We start from the raw sequence: 16,298 nt of genomic DNA on the forward strand, positions 1-16,298 counted from the left end.
GAGTCACAGACTGAAACAGGCTCCAGGCTCTGAGCTGGCAGTCAGCACATAGCCCGACGCGGGGCTCGAACCCACGAACCGCGAGATCATGACCTAAGCGAAAGTCGGACGCTTAACCGACTAAGCCACCCAGGCGCCCCTATTTAAAACATTTCTTAATCATGAACTACTAGACTTCTGAAAGACTTTATCTGACTATTAGAAAGATATATCAATAGACAAAAATGTTAAGTCACAGTGATAGCTGTGACTTGGAGTACGATTCATTCATTTCTTCATTGTCCAACAAACACGTCAAACACCTGTCATGTGTGAAACAATGTACTGAGTTAAGAGAAAAACAAAGAATGTGATCCTTTTGCACGGAGAACTTACAGTCAAGCAAGATCACTGGAACAGTCATAAAATAATTTTAATTCAGAACAGTCTATAACAATTCACACTTCCTCCTTTGTAATCTATTGTCACATCATCTTTATAATTCCTATTTGCTACTTTTTACATATTGTTTTCCCTCCTTAGAGTATATGTCCCTTAGATGTCTCTTTCAACTCTCTTACTTTAAAAAATTTTTTCTTTTCTTATTGAGAGACCACTTAACATGAGATCTATCCTCTTAATAAGCTTAAATGTACAATGTAGTGTTAACTATAAACATAATATTGTACAACAGGTGTCTAGAACTTACTTATCTTGCATAATTGAAAATTTTGCCATTGATTAACAATCTCCTATTTCCTTCTCTCCCTGAACCCTGGTAACCACCATTCAATTTTCTGATCATATGAGTTTAATAATTTTAAATACCTCATATCAGTAGAATAATGTAATAATTGTTCTTCTGTGATTAGCTTATTTTGCTTAGCATAATGATTTCAAAATTCATCTATGTTGTTGCATTTTGCAGGATTTCCTTCATTTAAAAAAGGTTTTTTTTAACACTTTTTAATTTATTTTTGAGAGACTGCAACTGGGGATGTGCAGAGAGAGGGGCACAGAGGATACGAAGCAGGCTCTGTGCTGAGGACAGTGAGCCTGATGTGGGGCTTGAACTCATGAACTATGAGATCATGATCTGAGCTAAAGTTGGAAGCTCAACTGACTGAGCCACCCAGGCGTCCCGGATTTCCTTCATTTTTAAGGCTGAATAGTATTCCATTGTATGTATATATAGCATTTTCATTATCCATTCATCTGTGGATTGACACTTAGGTTGTTTCCATGTCTTGTTGTGAACATTAGGGTGTTAATATCTCTTTGAGATCCTGATTCCAATTCTTTTTGATAAATACCCAGAAGTGAGATTACTGGATCAAATGATAATTCTATTTTTAGTATCCTGAGGAATCTCCATTCTGTTGTTACATGGCAGCTACACCATTTTTCATTCCCATCGACAATGTAACTCTCAATTTTTTTAAATCACATCTTAGATGCTAAACATACCTGTGCTCTTATAGATATTACAGAGGATTAAAGAGCATTTCTGGGTTGCCAGGAATAGTGAAAATGCTATTCGAAGTGGGTTACTCCTTAGCTTTAATTCAAAGCCTCTTTCCTCAGCTGTACTTACAAACTTGATCATCTCAGAAACACCTTTTCCCTGTCAGCAGAAATTTCTCAAGAATATATCAACTCCAGGGGGAAGGCTATATGTTTTTGTCATCTTTGTTTTTTGGATCCAACTTGTTTTCCATTGAAAAAGTAAAACTTTCACCTGATATAGCTGAGAAAACCTTGTTGTGTGGGCTGCCTTTAACAATTCAGCGTTACCTTGGCTAGGCTGCTGCTAACACCCACGGACCCCTGTCACTGCTATTCTCAGCAGTACATGCCCCACTTTTATTTAAATAGCATAAAGGTTGGAGCCACAAAAGAGAACAATATCCAATTTGGCATTTGAAATAAGTATTATAAACATAGACTGTAGAGATTCTAGGAAGGAGTGAGGTTGGTGGCCCTTGATCAGAGAGGGATTTAGAACCACAGGATAAGTGAATGTTAGAAGGCCCTTTGGAGGTCACTAGATCTCCTGCCACCCCTCACCTTAGAGATAAGGAAACTGAAATCTAGTGTGGTGAAATGACGTGGTTAAATTGGCACTAGACCTGTAATTAGAACTCAGGCTTTCTTATTCCCAGGGCAATATTCTTCCTATCATATTCAATTGTGCTTCCTGGGCATTTCAGACTTGGAAGTCAATGATAGCAGACTGGGAGAATAGTTTTCTATAGATATGGATTTTGTAGGCTAGAAAAAATTTAGTTGATGACATGGAGAAAGTTCCTAAGACACATTTCTATACTTAGTGTGATAGTTAATTTTATGTGTCAACTTGGCTGGGCCTAATGCCAGATGTGTGGTCAAAAATTATTCTGGAAATTTCTGTGAAGACGTTTTGGATGAGATTAACATGTAAATCACTGGACTTTGAACAGATTCCCCTTCACAACATGGGTGGGCCTCATCTAATCAGTTGAAGGCCTAAATAGAACAAAAAGACTGACCTCCCTCAAGCAAGAGTAAATTCTACCAGCAGATGGCCTGTGGACTTGAATTTCAATATTGACTACTCAACGTGTCTCTCTAGCTCCCCATGTGGTCTCAGGTAATGGCCCACCATGCAGATTTAAACTCTCCTCCATAACTGGGTGAGCCAGTTTCCTTAAAACAGATATCTCTCTTTCTCTGTCTCTCCTTATGTCTATCCTCTCTCTATGTATCTATATCTATATCTATATCTGTCTATCTAATATGGATAGATATGTATCCTATTGGTCTGTTACTCTGGAGAACTCTAATATGCTTAGTAAAACACTTGTTTTTCTCATCCAGCATTTGGGCCTTAAATATTTGTACCCAGAGCATCTTGTTGGATGTCTGGGGTCATCATGTGCTATTGTCTTTCTCTCCTACACTCTATAAACATGAAGATGCTTCTTTTTTATTTTACTACTAAAAGTAAACCTTTAAAAACCATGCTTTTCTTTCCTCCTTGGTAATGAAGATCATTTCCTAATGGAATCCTGATGTGTCTTTATCAAATTCTGAGACCTATCCTGATGGCTCTTGTTACCTGGGGAGGCAAGTTTTTGGATCTGGTGCCAGAGAAGACATGAACACAAGCACACAGCAACTCTGTTTTCATTCTTTTTCTGAAAAACTGATAGTAATTCTCTTTTCCAGTCCTCCATTCTGCTTTTCCAAAATACTCTTCCATCCTCTTCATCTTCTTTCTTTGTCAGGATACTTTTGGGCATGGGTAATAATAACCCAACTTAAACTTGCATAAGTCAAAAGAGAATTTTAGGGGTACCTGGGTGGCTCAGTTGGTTGAGTGTCCAACTCTTGATTTTGGCTCAGGTCATGGGATTCCCAGGGTCATGGAACTGAGCCCTGTGTTGGGCTCTGTGCTGAGCTTGGAGCTGGCTTAAGATTTTCTCTTTCTTCCATTGCCCCTCTCCTCTGCTTGCACACACTCTCTCTCTCTAAAGTAAAAAAAAAAAAAAAAAAATAAGCAAATAAAATTTTCTCTTTTTTTCACATAATAGAAAAATCTGAAGGAAGTTCTGGAGTAGAATTCAGAGCCTCAAATATTGTCACCAAGACCCATTTTCTCCCCATCTCTCTGATTGGCTTTCCTGTGTTTTGGTATCATTTTTTGGGCTAGCTCGTCCTTCGTATTGGCAAGATACAGTAGTAGTTCCTTGCTTGCATTCTGTTCATTAAAATCATGGGAGAAGAGAGAGCACTTCCCAAGAGTCTTAACAAAAGTCCTGGGCCTGTCTCTCATTGGCCAGTTAGGTCAATTAGGGTCAATGAATATGCTGATTAACTTACTCCTGGATCACATGCCTATCTTCATGCTTAAGTTAAGGCTGACCTCAATCAACCCACACATACAAAAGGCAAGGAAGAAGCAGTTTTCGCAAAGAGAAAGGGAGAATGGACGCCTGGTAAACAAAAGTAATAGAATACGCTACATCATCCTTGTCAACTTTGGGCAGTCAGACTGTCTGGCAGGTGGGTGAAGAGCAGTGAACAGGAAAACGAAGGCTCTCAATCTTGAATAATTCAATTTCTTAAATCTTTAATAATTTTATTTTGTTCAGCTTTATTCAGGTATATTTGACAAATAAAATTAAAATATATTTAAAGCATGCAATGTGATGATTTGGTATATGTATACATTATATCTATACAAACATTATATATATGTATACACTGCACACACACACACACACACACACACACACACATGCATTTGATACACATATACAAGTATCCTGTATTGAGCTCTGGGAATAGTAAAAGACTAAACTAGAGTGTTCTTTCAATATTTTGGAAACAAATTACATTTCTTGGAAAGTTTTATTTTTTTAATTTTTATTTTTTTTAAATTTTTTATTTATTTCTAGGAGAGAGAGAGAGAGACAGCGTGAGCAGGGGAGGGTCAGAGAGAGAGGGAGTCACAGACTCTGAAATAGGCTTCAGGCTCTGAGCTGGCAGTCAGCACAGAGCCCGACGCGAGGCCTGAACCCACGAACCGCGAGATCATGACCTAAGCGAAAGTCGGACGCTTAACCGACTAAGCCACCCAGGCGCCCCATTTCTTGGAAAGTTTTAAAGTTCTAGAATGGAGATTTAGAATATAGTCTCTTCTTACCATATAGTGTCAACTTCTCATTGACTTTATTGTCAGCTGCTGGGTCTTCCTCTTTATTCTTTTCTGTGGTTTGCCATAGTATTTAGAGTGAAATAGTGAGAAGTACACCCCATGAGGGAAAGGGTTTAGTCCTTCTTCTCAGAGTTATATATCCAGTGTCTAGAAGAGTCCTGAGCCTATGATAGGCACTCAGAAATATTTGCCAAATACATGATTAAATAAACTACGTATGTTACTTTCTATCTGGCCTCACCATGGATTGGTAAAATGTCATGATAATGAATTCTATTTTGTTTACTATGCTTTTTATTAGTAAATTCTTTTATCTGACTTTTTAAAAATTAAACTTTTTGGGGCACCTGGATGGCTCAGTCAGTTGAACATCTGACTCTTAATTTCAGCTCAGGTCATGATCCCAGGGTCATGGGATCAAGCCCTGTATCAGGCTCAAGAAAATCTGATTAATATCAGCTGTACCTCACCACTCTCGTTTATTAGCGTGCAGAAGTTTTAATGGTATCTGACAAAGTAACTTAATGGTTTAATGTAGATATAGACCCAAACTTGGTTTCCTAGGTTAATATTTATGTAGACTCAAATATAGCTAAATAAATATTTCAGTAGAAAAGCTCACATCACCATATTGTAAGATAAATATGGAAATCCAGAGTTCTGGCTCAAGATGCCAATTTAAAGACTGTTTACATTTTCTGAGAAACATTCAGCTCCTATCACTTTTAGTTTGGTGTTGGTCCTAATGTTATCACCAATGATAAATTTCTAACTAGATATGATCTGAAAGGACACATTTCAGAAATCCCAAGGAAATATCTGGACGTACAGATATTTCTGTAGATAGTGAAAATGTGAATTTTATATTTACTACTTCTTTACAACCTTTCTTGTTTAGATATATTAAAGATTAATTAAGTAAACCAGTGGATAGATCTCTGCATACGAAATGATACGAAATCACTTTGGAGTTAGACTCCCAGGTTTAAAATCTAACTATAACACTTACACACTGTAGAAACTTTGGCAGGTTGCTTAATCTTGTGCCTCAGTTCCTAGATCTGTAATATAGGGATGATAATAATCCTTCCCTCAGGTTTGTTATGGAAAAATGCACAATATCTTTTAATTTTTAAAAAATGTTTTTTTTTTTATTTTTGAAAGAGAGAGACAAAGTACAAGTGGGAGAGAGTGAGAGAGAGAGGGAGACACAGAATCCAAAGCAGCGTCCAATCTCTGCGCTGTCAGCCAGAGCGTGATGCGAGGCTCAAGCTCACAAACCATGAGATCAGACACTGAACCGGCTGAGCCACCCAGGCATCCCTGGAAAAATGCACAATTTCTAAAACATAGTAATTACTCAAATGCTATTTAATACTACACCTCCTCTTACTTCTCCTCTGATTACTACCATTATCACTCCTTAGTCTCTCCTTGGTTGATCACTAATATGAATAGTCTTTTTTCTAGTCTTTTCTCATAATGCTAGGTAGGACTCGGAACATTTAACACAAAACTAATGACTTGTCTGATTCAAGCTTTTGATTGTAGCAGTTAATAAATGTTTATGATGGAGTCAACAATGTATAGCAGAGGAGGAACTCCATGGGTTCAACTGCATCACCATGGTGTATCGTCAGAGTTATTTATCTTCTCTGGATATCTTTCTACTTTTTCTGAGACAGCAGATAAATAAATGAAGATTTCTGAAAACTGCTGCCTCCTAGTCCCTTCGGGATCAGGTGAAGAATAGTCCCCTTGAAATGGAAATGAATTCTCTTTCTTTGGGCTGTACTTACCTCTCCAAGATATATTGCAATCATGACCCATCATTTCACCAAAGTGCAAGGCTTGTTTCCATTTATTGAAACATTGGCTGTGTCATTGACCCCCTCACATACATGGTAGGGTTGTATCAGTCTGGGAATTGATGACAGCTCAGTCCCTAACAAGATTCTTCATTCTTTTCTCTGAATGGCCATGATTCAATTTGACTGCTGAATTCATCACAAAGTACATACATTCTGGGTCTTCTGGATGCAAATAAGCTGCATGGGATGTATCCAAATTCAGAAGTAAATGAAGGGTAAAGTGGTATGCTAGTGTGACTGCAATCTGACTAATTTGAATCTATTTGCCCTCCACCATTTCTGTGTCAGTGTAGCCATACCACAGTGGATTCTGTGGAGCTGATTGAATCATAGCATCTAGAAGCTTAATAAGCTGCTAAAATGTAAATACTGACCTGGGGAATTTTGCATGGCTACTGAAGGCAGAGTTCAGTGTCCATGATTACACTGCACAGCTTTACTCAAACAGCCAATAAATGTTTACAAATCCATTTGATCTACTCAGTTTGCCACTCACAATATAGGTGGGGAAATTATATTTTGATAGCAACTTTGCTCTTTTAGGGAGAATGGTGTGGAGGGAACAAAGCAATAGACACAGGGTAAGCATCTGTATTAAGTCAAGGTTTTAAGGATGGTTGATGCACAATCCTGAAAGTATTCTGTTTGGTGATTACAGTATCATCTTTGTGAACAAGGAGCTTTCTGCCAATAAGTCTTGCAAATAGTTTTGGTTCTGGAAGAAAATCGAGAGGAGACTGAAGGAAAGAGAATATAAATGCTCTGTGCTATGAATGCTGGATCTTTCCATCTGAAATCTGTAAATGCAATATAGATTTTCCTGGCGTTGAGTTAGATTTGGCAGATCCTTCATTCCATTGATCTTGAGGGTAATAATATTTATCATAGTGAAATCCTTTAGTAGAAGCACAAATACTTCTGACTGAAGAGACATTCCAATTATTCATGTTCCTTTGTTATTGTGCTATTATCTTTTTGTTTCTTTTGTCTGACTGTTTTGGTTAAGAGAGAACAGACTGAGAAAAATGTGAAATTTGAAATGGTACAAGGGTGAGTACCCCAGAAAATGATAAATGCATATGTAATTTTTTACTTTGAATTAGAGGCAAAGTTCATTTCCAAACTAGAAACATAATTAGTTATAACGACAGCCTGTTTTGTTTAGATCATTTAAAATTTCAAAGTGTGTTGCTAAATGCACAGATTTATTCTTTTCATCCCTTCTCCTGTGTGAATCATTGCTTGAAGCAAGGAGTTCCATGATGGAGCACAGGGAATCTTTATAAAGCGATAATCAATTAGAATGACCACAACGGAAAGTGTAGACTTTGTGTAATCTATGCTTTTCCTAGCTCTTGGGTAATTTAGGTGTGTGGACATGCTTAACCCCCAGGTTAAGCTTAACCTCCCAGGTAGCAGACAATTTGGGGGCCTCTTCTCCACCCAGGTAACAGCAAGGCTTTGAGTAGGGAGAGGGACTGAGTGATGTACTTAAACTCACAGTCACGTCAAAGGAACTTTCTCTAGAGCCAGATTGGTTTGGTCATCTAGGAACTTCCTCAAATGTGGTAGAAGGATTTGACTCCAGAGACACAGAGAAATGCCAGTAATTTGATGGGTCCATTAAGTATTCAAATAACTTGACAGTCTTGGATTACCAAACCTGATAGGTCTGAGTATACTGGGCTATCTATATTCAATGTTCCAGCCTAACACTAACCCTAACCTAAATTTGATTATTTATGCCATTAAATTCCAATGTTGTACTTAAAAAAAAAAAGTTCTGACTTATTTTTGAGAGAGAGCCAGCACATGCACATGTATGCTGGTGAGGACCAGAGAGAGAGAGAGAGAGAGAGAATGAGAGAGAGAGAAAGAGAGAGGAGAAGGAGAGAGTGCAGAGCCTGACATGGAACTCGATCTCATGAATCATGAGCTCCATTATCAAGGGTAGGGAACTTAACCAACTGAGCCACCCGTGTGCCTTTCCAGTCTTATACTTTAATTAGTTCAATTGATAATAGGCAGCTGAGGGGATTCCAGGAAATGTGTTTGGAGACTAAATGTATTAGCAAAAGCCTTGGGAGTTCAAGGGTAAGAGAAGTGGAGACCGTGAGGAGTCACTAATATTGTGGAACTCTCCAACCCACAACTTTTAGGAAATGCTGCTGTGGAGGTGGTCACCAGGCTGAGAAATTAGGCAGATCCCAATGTGAATAGTGGGATGCATTGTCCAGATGCCTGTTCAAGGAAGGGCTTGTCACCCCAGCTGGTGGGAGCGCCGTCAACAGACAGCCTGTAGGCAGCATTGTCTCAGCAGCAGAGAACCAACCATCTTGTTCGGGGCTACTATCCTGGCACCTCTATCTAATGACTGATCTGGATTAGGGTATAAAGGCTTGGATATTCTGGCCCAGAACAGGTCAGTTGTGACTAGCCTTTGTAGCTTCACATTTCTCTCTGGCACCAACCTGGTTTGACATATGACTTCCTCATTTGCCCAATTCTTCTTTTCTTCTCCTTCTTCTCCCAAGTACTTATTACTTGCATGCTTAATTCCACATCAGAATCAGCTTCCCAGAGAATCTGAGAGATTCTGAGACACAGTGTAGACATCAAAGGTTCAGTTGAGAAGACTGCTAGAATTTAGTGAGGAAGAATGAAAGTGTCCTGATTTGAAAGGTAAAGGGGCACCTGGGTGGCTCAGTTGGTTGAGTGTTTGACTTTGGCTCAGGTCATGATCTCACAGTTCATTGGTTCGAGCCCCGCATGGGCTCTGTGCTGACAGCTAGCTCAGAGCCTGGAGCCTGCTTCTGATTCTGTCTCCCTCTCTCTCTGACCCTCCTCTGCTCACGCTGCCTCTCTCTCTCTCTCAGGAATAAATAAAACATTTTTAAAAAGGTAAAAAAAGAAAGGTAAAGAAAACAGTGATTAAATTCCTTTGCTCCTAGATCCTTTGCTATGACATAGACCTATGTCAGATCTAGTTTTTATCTTAGAGAAGTATTATACTAGAATATCACTAAATTGTCACCTTTTTCAGTCAGTTCATGGAAAAGCCTACCACTTAAAAGAATTCTACTCTATGGGATAGAGTTAAGAAGTCTCCAACCTGTCATAGGGAAAAAAGGCCAATATAGTAGAAGGGAGCTAAGCATTTATAACAGTGGTAATGAAAGACAATGTCTACAGCGTCCCCTGCCTCAAGCCTTGTTATGTGATTTCCATTTACTGTGAATCCTCTGGTTGGAGGAGAAGCTCTTAGAGTCATGAAGAATAGAAGCATCTATTTCTTTTTTCACAGTCTTTACTCCTCTACTAAAGGAATATTATTTGCAGACTGGTCTTTCCCATTAAAGTTAAGGCATTGTCTTAGTTTGGTTTACTCTGGAAGCAGAGTAGGAAATAAAGATTTGAGTGGAAGTAACCCCTACCTCCCCACAGAGAACACTGACAAGAAGTGGAAAAGTAATAGAGCAAAGGAAAGGAGGCCAATAAAATGTCCATTATTAAGCTGGTTATAGTGGGCTACTCCTATGTCTCAACATCATGCCCACCAAGTGTCAAGGGAGCTGGAGTATTTATACATCCACTTCTGTTTGTCACTGCTTGAGGGCTGGGGAGGCATGGAGGCACACGGAGGTGTTAATTCTCTGACAAGTCTATCCTGCTGTGTGGTGGAAGAGGAGTTTTCTAGCAGAATTCCTCAGTCTCAGTGAAGGAGATACTAGCAGATAGAAGTTGAGCACACCAGATTGGTCAAGTCCAAAATATATGAGTATGGGGGAGAAGCTGTCATTGGCTACTCAGACACAAATTATATTATTCATTTTTATATTCTCCCCCCCCCCCCCAAATATAGCCCTGTGCCTGGTACATAGTGTGTGCTTAGTCCTCATTTTGTGAATTCCTTAACTATGAGAGCAATTCAACTATGTGGTCCTTGTGTGCAAGGGTCTGAGAATTCTAGCAGGCTGGAGAAGATGAATATGCTGTGGCTCAGGTCATCTCTTGTTTTTCAAAGAGAGAGTGGAGAGGGCCAAGCACATTTAGACTCAGTTCTTAAAGATTAATGTAGAACTCAGTTTCCCTGATAAGCTTTAAATTAAAGTTGGAAATTGCCTTGTGCAATTCACAAAGGTGCATGCACAAGAAAGGAGGAAAAAAAATTCTGAATACAGTTTTATTTGCTGACACTCCTTAACAATTTAAGTTCAAGTGCTATTTTGCTAATTAATGGCTGCTCAAGAAATGCCATGTGTCAGCAATGAATCACTTACTTTTGTTTCTCTTCAATTGTATATGGATAATGAACAAGGACAAGTCATATAATTAATGCTGAAAATTGCCTAGCTATGGAACAGAGGCTGTCAATAGGAAGAAGATATTATATTTGCCAGTATCCATACCAAGTTGTTAACAGTCAAACTAGTTAAAAGCATAAGAGGTAACTTTATTGACATATAACCCAATAACCAAGGTACAAAGGACAGGTAGCATTAGCTTCAGGGATGTTTGGAACCAGGGAGTAGAACACCAGCTGGACTCCCACTTCCCATCTTTCATCTATACCTCTTTTTGTGCTTCTTCATTCTTTTACACTGGATTTTATATGGGCTTGGGGCCATGGCTACTATTGATAGCTTTGGACTTATAACTAATACCTCTATGCCAGAAAGGACAGGGGACTTCTATTTCCACCCAGGCCTGAAGTACTTCATGAAGGACTGACTATGAGAGTCCTGTGGCAAAGGAAGTGGACCCCAGTCTTCAGAGCTTTCTTCCAAGAGGGAGAGGAGCCTTCATGGGTGAACAAGACAATGGATTGTAAGGGTAGGTAGCATTACGAGGAAGTATGTGATTGAAATTCCACGTAAACAATCTGGATTAAAACTGCCATCATAATTCAGAGAGGGGGAAGAGGATGGTTGAGTTGTTGAGGAGCTGGGACTTGAACTGGAATTTCTACCCATCCATTTGAGGAGCAAAATACAATACCCTAAATATACACCCAGATGCTTGGGAGCCCAGGAAGTGAGAGACGCCTCCAGAGCATTGCTGTAATCTGTGTAGCTGTAACCTGTGACTGAGTAGTGCTGTGACTCCATCCGCTGGATCCTGCTGCAGCTTGGATGTAGGAAATTAAGTGAACTCACTCCTTCTGGACCCTCTGGGGTCTCTAATGGAACTGTCCTCTGTTTCCTGTCTGCAGCAGAGAGTTCTACATTGGTATAGCCAAGAGCTAAATGCTAAAGGTTCCTGTGGCATTTGGAAATGCTGAATGTTCAACCTTCAAAGTTATTGTGGCTCAAATGTGTGACTCCACGGCTGGATACCACCGAGGGGACTCTGCAGGACAGAGAATTATCAATGGCTTTGATCATTTGCTCAACATTTAAAACAAACTTATTCTAGTGCTTGTTTAGATACTTTTTAGAGGAAGAGTTTCTTTTAATGCATTCGTTTAGGTAAACTTATTGAAGAAGCTTCAGTCATACACTTCTTGATTTAAAGAACCGTACACTTGCTTCCTTGTAACCAGATATTCTAACAGTCCAACGTATAACATGACCTTTTGCCCTAACTGGTCTTCTCTGGAAGTTCCTCAGTTTAAGTACGAAGAATTGCCTATATTTCAAATTACAAAGTGATGGCTTTCTGATAAAATGCCAAGGACAGCGTTACACTGATATTCAGGTCAGCTAATTCTGAGAGGTGGTCTGCCTCATACCAGTGAGTGGGGAAAAAACCAAGCATGACTTGTTCTGGAAAACAAAGGTCATTAGCAGTGGAACTGATGATTGTAGGGTGGTAAAACTGCTTTTTATCCAAATAGATGGGTTTATAAGAGCAAAGTTAGTTAAGAAGCTGCTTTTTTATCTAAATAGACTTATAAGAGCAAAGTTAGTTAAGGAGCTGACAGGCTGAAATGTTTTTTATTGTGGTAAATGCTGAAACAATCAGAAGAGCAATTCTTACCCTTCATCCAGAATAGAGGAGAGAGGAAGGAAGATATGGATGGTTTTCAGTTTTTATAAGTGTTGACAGAATAGTCAAAATATACTACGGAAGGTCTTATGAACTCAGAGCACTGACATACACATTCTTTTAGGCTAACATCATCCTATTTGCAAAATGGACAGACGCTGTTTATTTTTGTAAGTAGTCAACTAAGCTAATGTGCCAGTTTCTTCTTTGATGTTTAAGCTTTAAGAAAGTTGCATTAATGGAGGGCAATTATGGTAATTTGAATTAGGAATGGAATTATGGTAATTGAAAACTTCTACGGTGACAGGTATTTGTGAGACCCCGGTGTTCTGGTGCAGTTCAGAACTGCTATTAAGCCCATGGTAATTAGCATTTTCCCCCTGAAATGGCTGAAAGAATAAGGGAACATAAAACAAAATTTGACAGTGTGAGAAGGGAACTGGCAACAACATCAAAACCTACAGTCAACACAAAGAAATACAAACACACTGATGGTCTTGGGCTTTTTAAAAATAGAGAATCAGAAGAAAATCACAGCTTTGTTTGGGACACTGGGGAGGCTAAGCCTTTATGTTGTGGGTCTGTAGTCTAGAGCCATTTGCAACAGAAAGATGGAGCAGAAAGAGCCATTCTTGTTTTGTGGCTTCATTTTCAAATCAAACTGTTGCAGGGAATACCTTGGGCCCCCACAATCCAGAGTGTTAGAAAGCTATGACTAATTAGAGGAATCACTCCACAATGTTCGTGCAGTCATTTAACAAATGTTTATCAATTGCCTACTATGTGCCAGTCATTGTGCCAGGTGCTAAAGATATAAATAAGAGAAGGTTCTTGCCCTCACAGAGATTTTGTAGTCGAGTGTAAAATTGAGATCTATTCAGTTCCACCTGAAAGATAGGGAAGCATTCCATTAGCTCCAGAGCTATATTCCTGGCTTTGTTCTTCCTGGAAGGGTTAAAAAGGCTATTTTAGCTTTTAAGCCCTTAGAGTTTTGTTTCTGTCTTAGTGATTTCTCTTGAGGTCTCTAAGGATAGTAAAACACTAGAGTGCCTATCAATTAGTATATGCTTGGCTACAAATAACAGAATACCTGATTGAAAGTATATATGTGTGATTTACTAATCTCACATAATAAGTAGGACATTCCAGAGTTAGTGTAGCAGGTCAATGGTATCACCAGCATTCAGGCTTCCACTCTTTCTGATCCAGCATTTTCTCTATGTTGGCAATGTCTCCCTAATGGTAACAAAATGGCTACCAAAGCTATAAGCTAATGTCTTTACACAATAATGTTCCAAGCAAGAAGAAAGGGGGCAGGAACAAAAGCACTTTCCCTCTAAGGGAAGAACTCATTCTTAGGGGAGAATATCCATCTTCCACAAGCCACTAGAAGACTCTTTATGTCTCACTGGCCCAAACTGGGTCACATGCCTACCCTTAGAACTTCAACTGGTGAAAGAGAATTGTAATGTTATGACAAATCATTACTCTTTGCCTGGGCTGGGTATGTCCCCATTTCATTAAAATCAGGCTTCAATTGGCAAGGAAGAGGGAAAATGGCTTTGGTTGCACAGGCATCTGTGTGGAGTCAGAGATGATGGGAACGCCTACAGATACTTTCCCTGTACTTGTACATTTCTAATTTTTCCTTCTGGGTTAAGTAATCTTTCAAAATTCTTTTTATAAGAATGCAAATGCTTCTGTGAATGGTACCACAAGTCTCTAATAGCTCAGTCTGTTGGATAAACTTTAACAGGAGAGAGCGGGACACCATGCAATCCCTAGGAGTCCACACATTGACGATGAAAATGGGGAGGGACACCTGGGTGGCTCAGTCAGTTGAGCATCCGATTCTTGATTTTGGCTCAGGTCATAATCCCAGGGTTGTGGGATGGGGCCCCGTGTCAGGCTCTGCACTGAGCATGGAACCTGCTTAAGATTCCTTCTTTCTCTCTCTTTCTCTCTCATTCTCTCTCTCTGTCTCTCTGTCTCTCTCTCTCTCTCAAAAGAAACAAAAAAGGGAGGCTCCTGGGTGCCTCAGTTGGGTAAGCATCTGACTTTGGCTCAGGCATCATCTCAGGGCTTGTGAATTTGAGTCCTGCATTGGGCTCTGTGCTGACAGCTCAGAGCCTGGAGCCTGCTTCAGATTCTGTGTCTCCCTCTTTCTCTGCCCCTCCCTTGCTTGTGCTCTGTTTCTCTTTCTCTCAAAAATAAATAAACATTAAAAAGAAATTAAAAAAAGAAAAATGGGGGTCTCATGTAGAAATATGAGATCAAGAGTGCTCTTGATTTGCTTCCCCTGCCATAATTTTACCAAAGTTCTATGTAGAATTTGATTACCTTGTCAAAAAGAGGTCACATTATTAAATATCTGTTATCTATACAGCTCTATCTCCTGTGGGTATTTAATCCCTGTAGCATTCAGGCGAGGTAAGATTCTCTTTACAAGTAAGGTAGACAAGGGGCAGAGAGGTTACATAATGTTCAGGGATTCAAACCCACCTAGGCCTGATGCCAAAGTCCATTTTGTTTTTACTGTACCAGATTTCCTCTTAAAGTCCAGCATGAGAGTGGCCATTGGAATCTGAGAATGTGATTTACAAAGTTTTTCTGTCTGTTGTGAATTTCCTTCTTATTCAGTGCTAATTTCTGTATAATATACCTCTCTAGTCCAGCAGGATTACAAACTCATTGGGAGAAACATGTAAAACTTCACCTATCAAATATTTGAGGTTAACACTAGATTCTTTTGATGAGATATAGATAGTTAATATCCTGACTCTAGGTGATACCATCATCAATGTCCTTCAATGACTTATTTCATATGAACCATGGGTAAGAGATTTTACACTTAGCAGAGTTATTTCAGTATGGAAAGAGGGAAGAAATAGTGATTTATAATGTTAGTCTAAACACGTATAAATGGCTAGTGTTATTGTTTTAATGGGAGGAAATGATGGAAAATAGGGTGAAATCCCAATTTGCTCAAATGAGAACTGTGTTGTATTAAGTTGGCAAGTACAACGATGTCTCTTTTCCTGTCACTCCCAGGCAATCTCTGTCCGTGAGATGCATCATATAGACGTCAGGTCAGCAGAGGGTAATTGACCGAGTCTACTTCGCTACAGTCGGTGCTTGTCATTACCCGCTATTCCATATCCTTTGCACGGAATCTGAAGCACAATTCAGTCACTGGAGTCCCTCTTCGAGGGAACAAATGTTTTCTTGCTGCTGAACATTAACTCATGTTACAGATGTGATGGAAACAACGAAGTAGTACATCTCAGAAAGTGGGGAGACTGTTCTATTGATGAACTGATTTCAGCAACCTGATGACTTATGCCAGATACATGAGTCCGTGAGTGTTTGACAGCCTCTGGTAATAAAAGGGCTGGATGCAAAAGGAGACTCTGTCTTCATATTAACTTCTTCTGCTCAGTGTCTCATCCTATTTAACAAACAAACATGCAGAAAGGTAAACCTCCCCTCACTAATTCAGAAAGGCTATATATTCTTGAGTCCTTATAAGTAGAAAGTGGGATGAAACGTTCATTGTACTTGGAAGAAAATCTCATTTGGGAGCGTGAAAGAACAATTTGACAATTATCTCCATAGTTCTAAGGTCTGAGGAAGAGAAATGACAACATTTTATTATAAAGCACCTTTAATTGAAGTAATTAGGAGCAAGAATGCCAGTACAGGCTGGTAGACTGTCAGAAGGGAAATATATTTCTGGTCAGGTTTGCTGAGCTCGGAGGCTC

This window comes from Hyaena hyaena, unplaced genomic scaffold, assembly GCF_003009895.1.
Source record: "Hyaena hyaena isolate Hyena2069 unplaced genomic scaffold, ASM300989v1 scaffold_990, whole genome shotgun sequence".
NCBI classification, from domain to species: domain Eukaryota; kingdom Metazoa; phylum Chordata; class Mammalia; order Carnivora; family Hyaenidae; genus Hyaena; species Hyaena hyaena.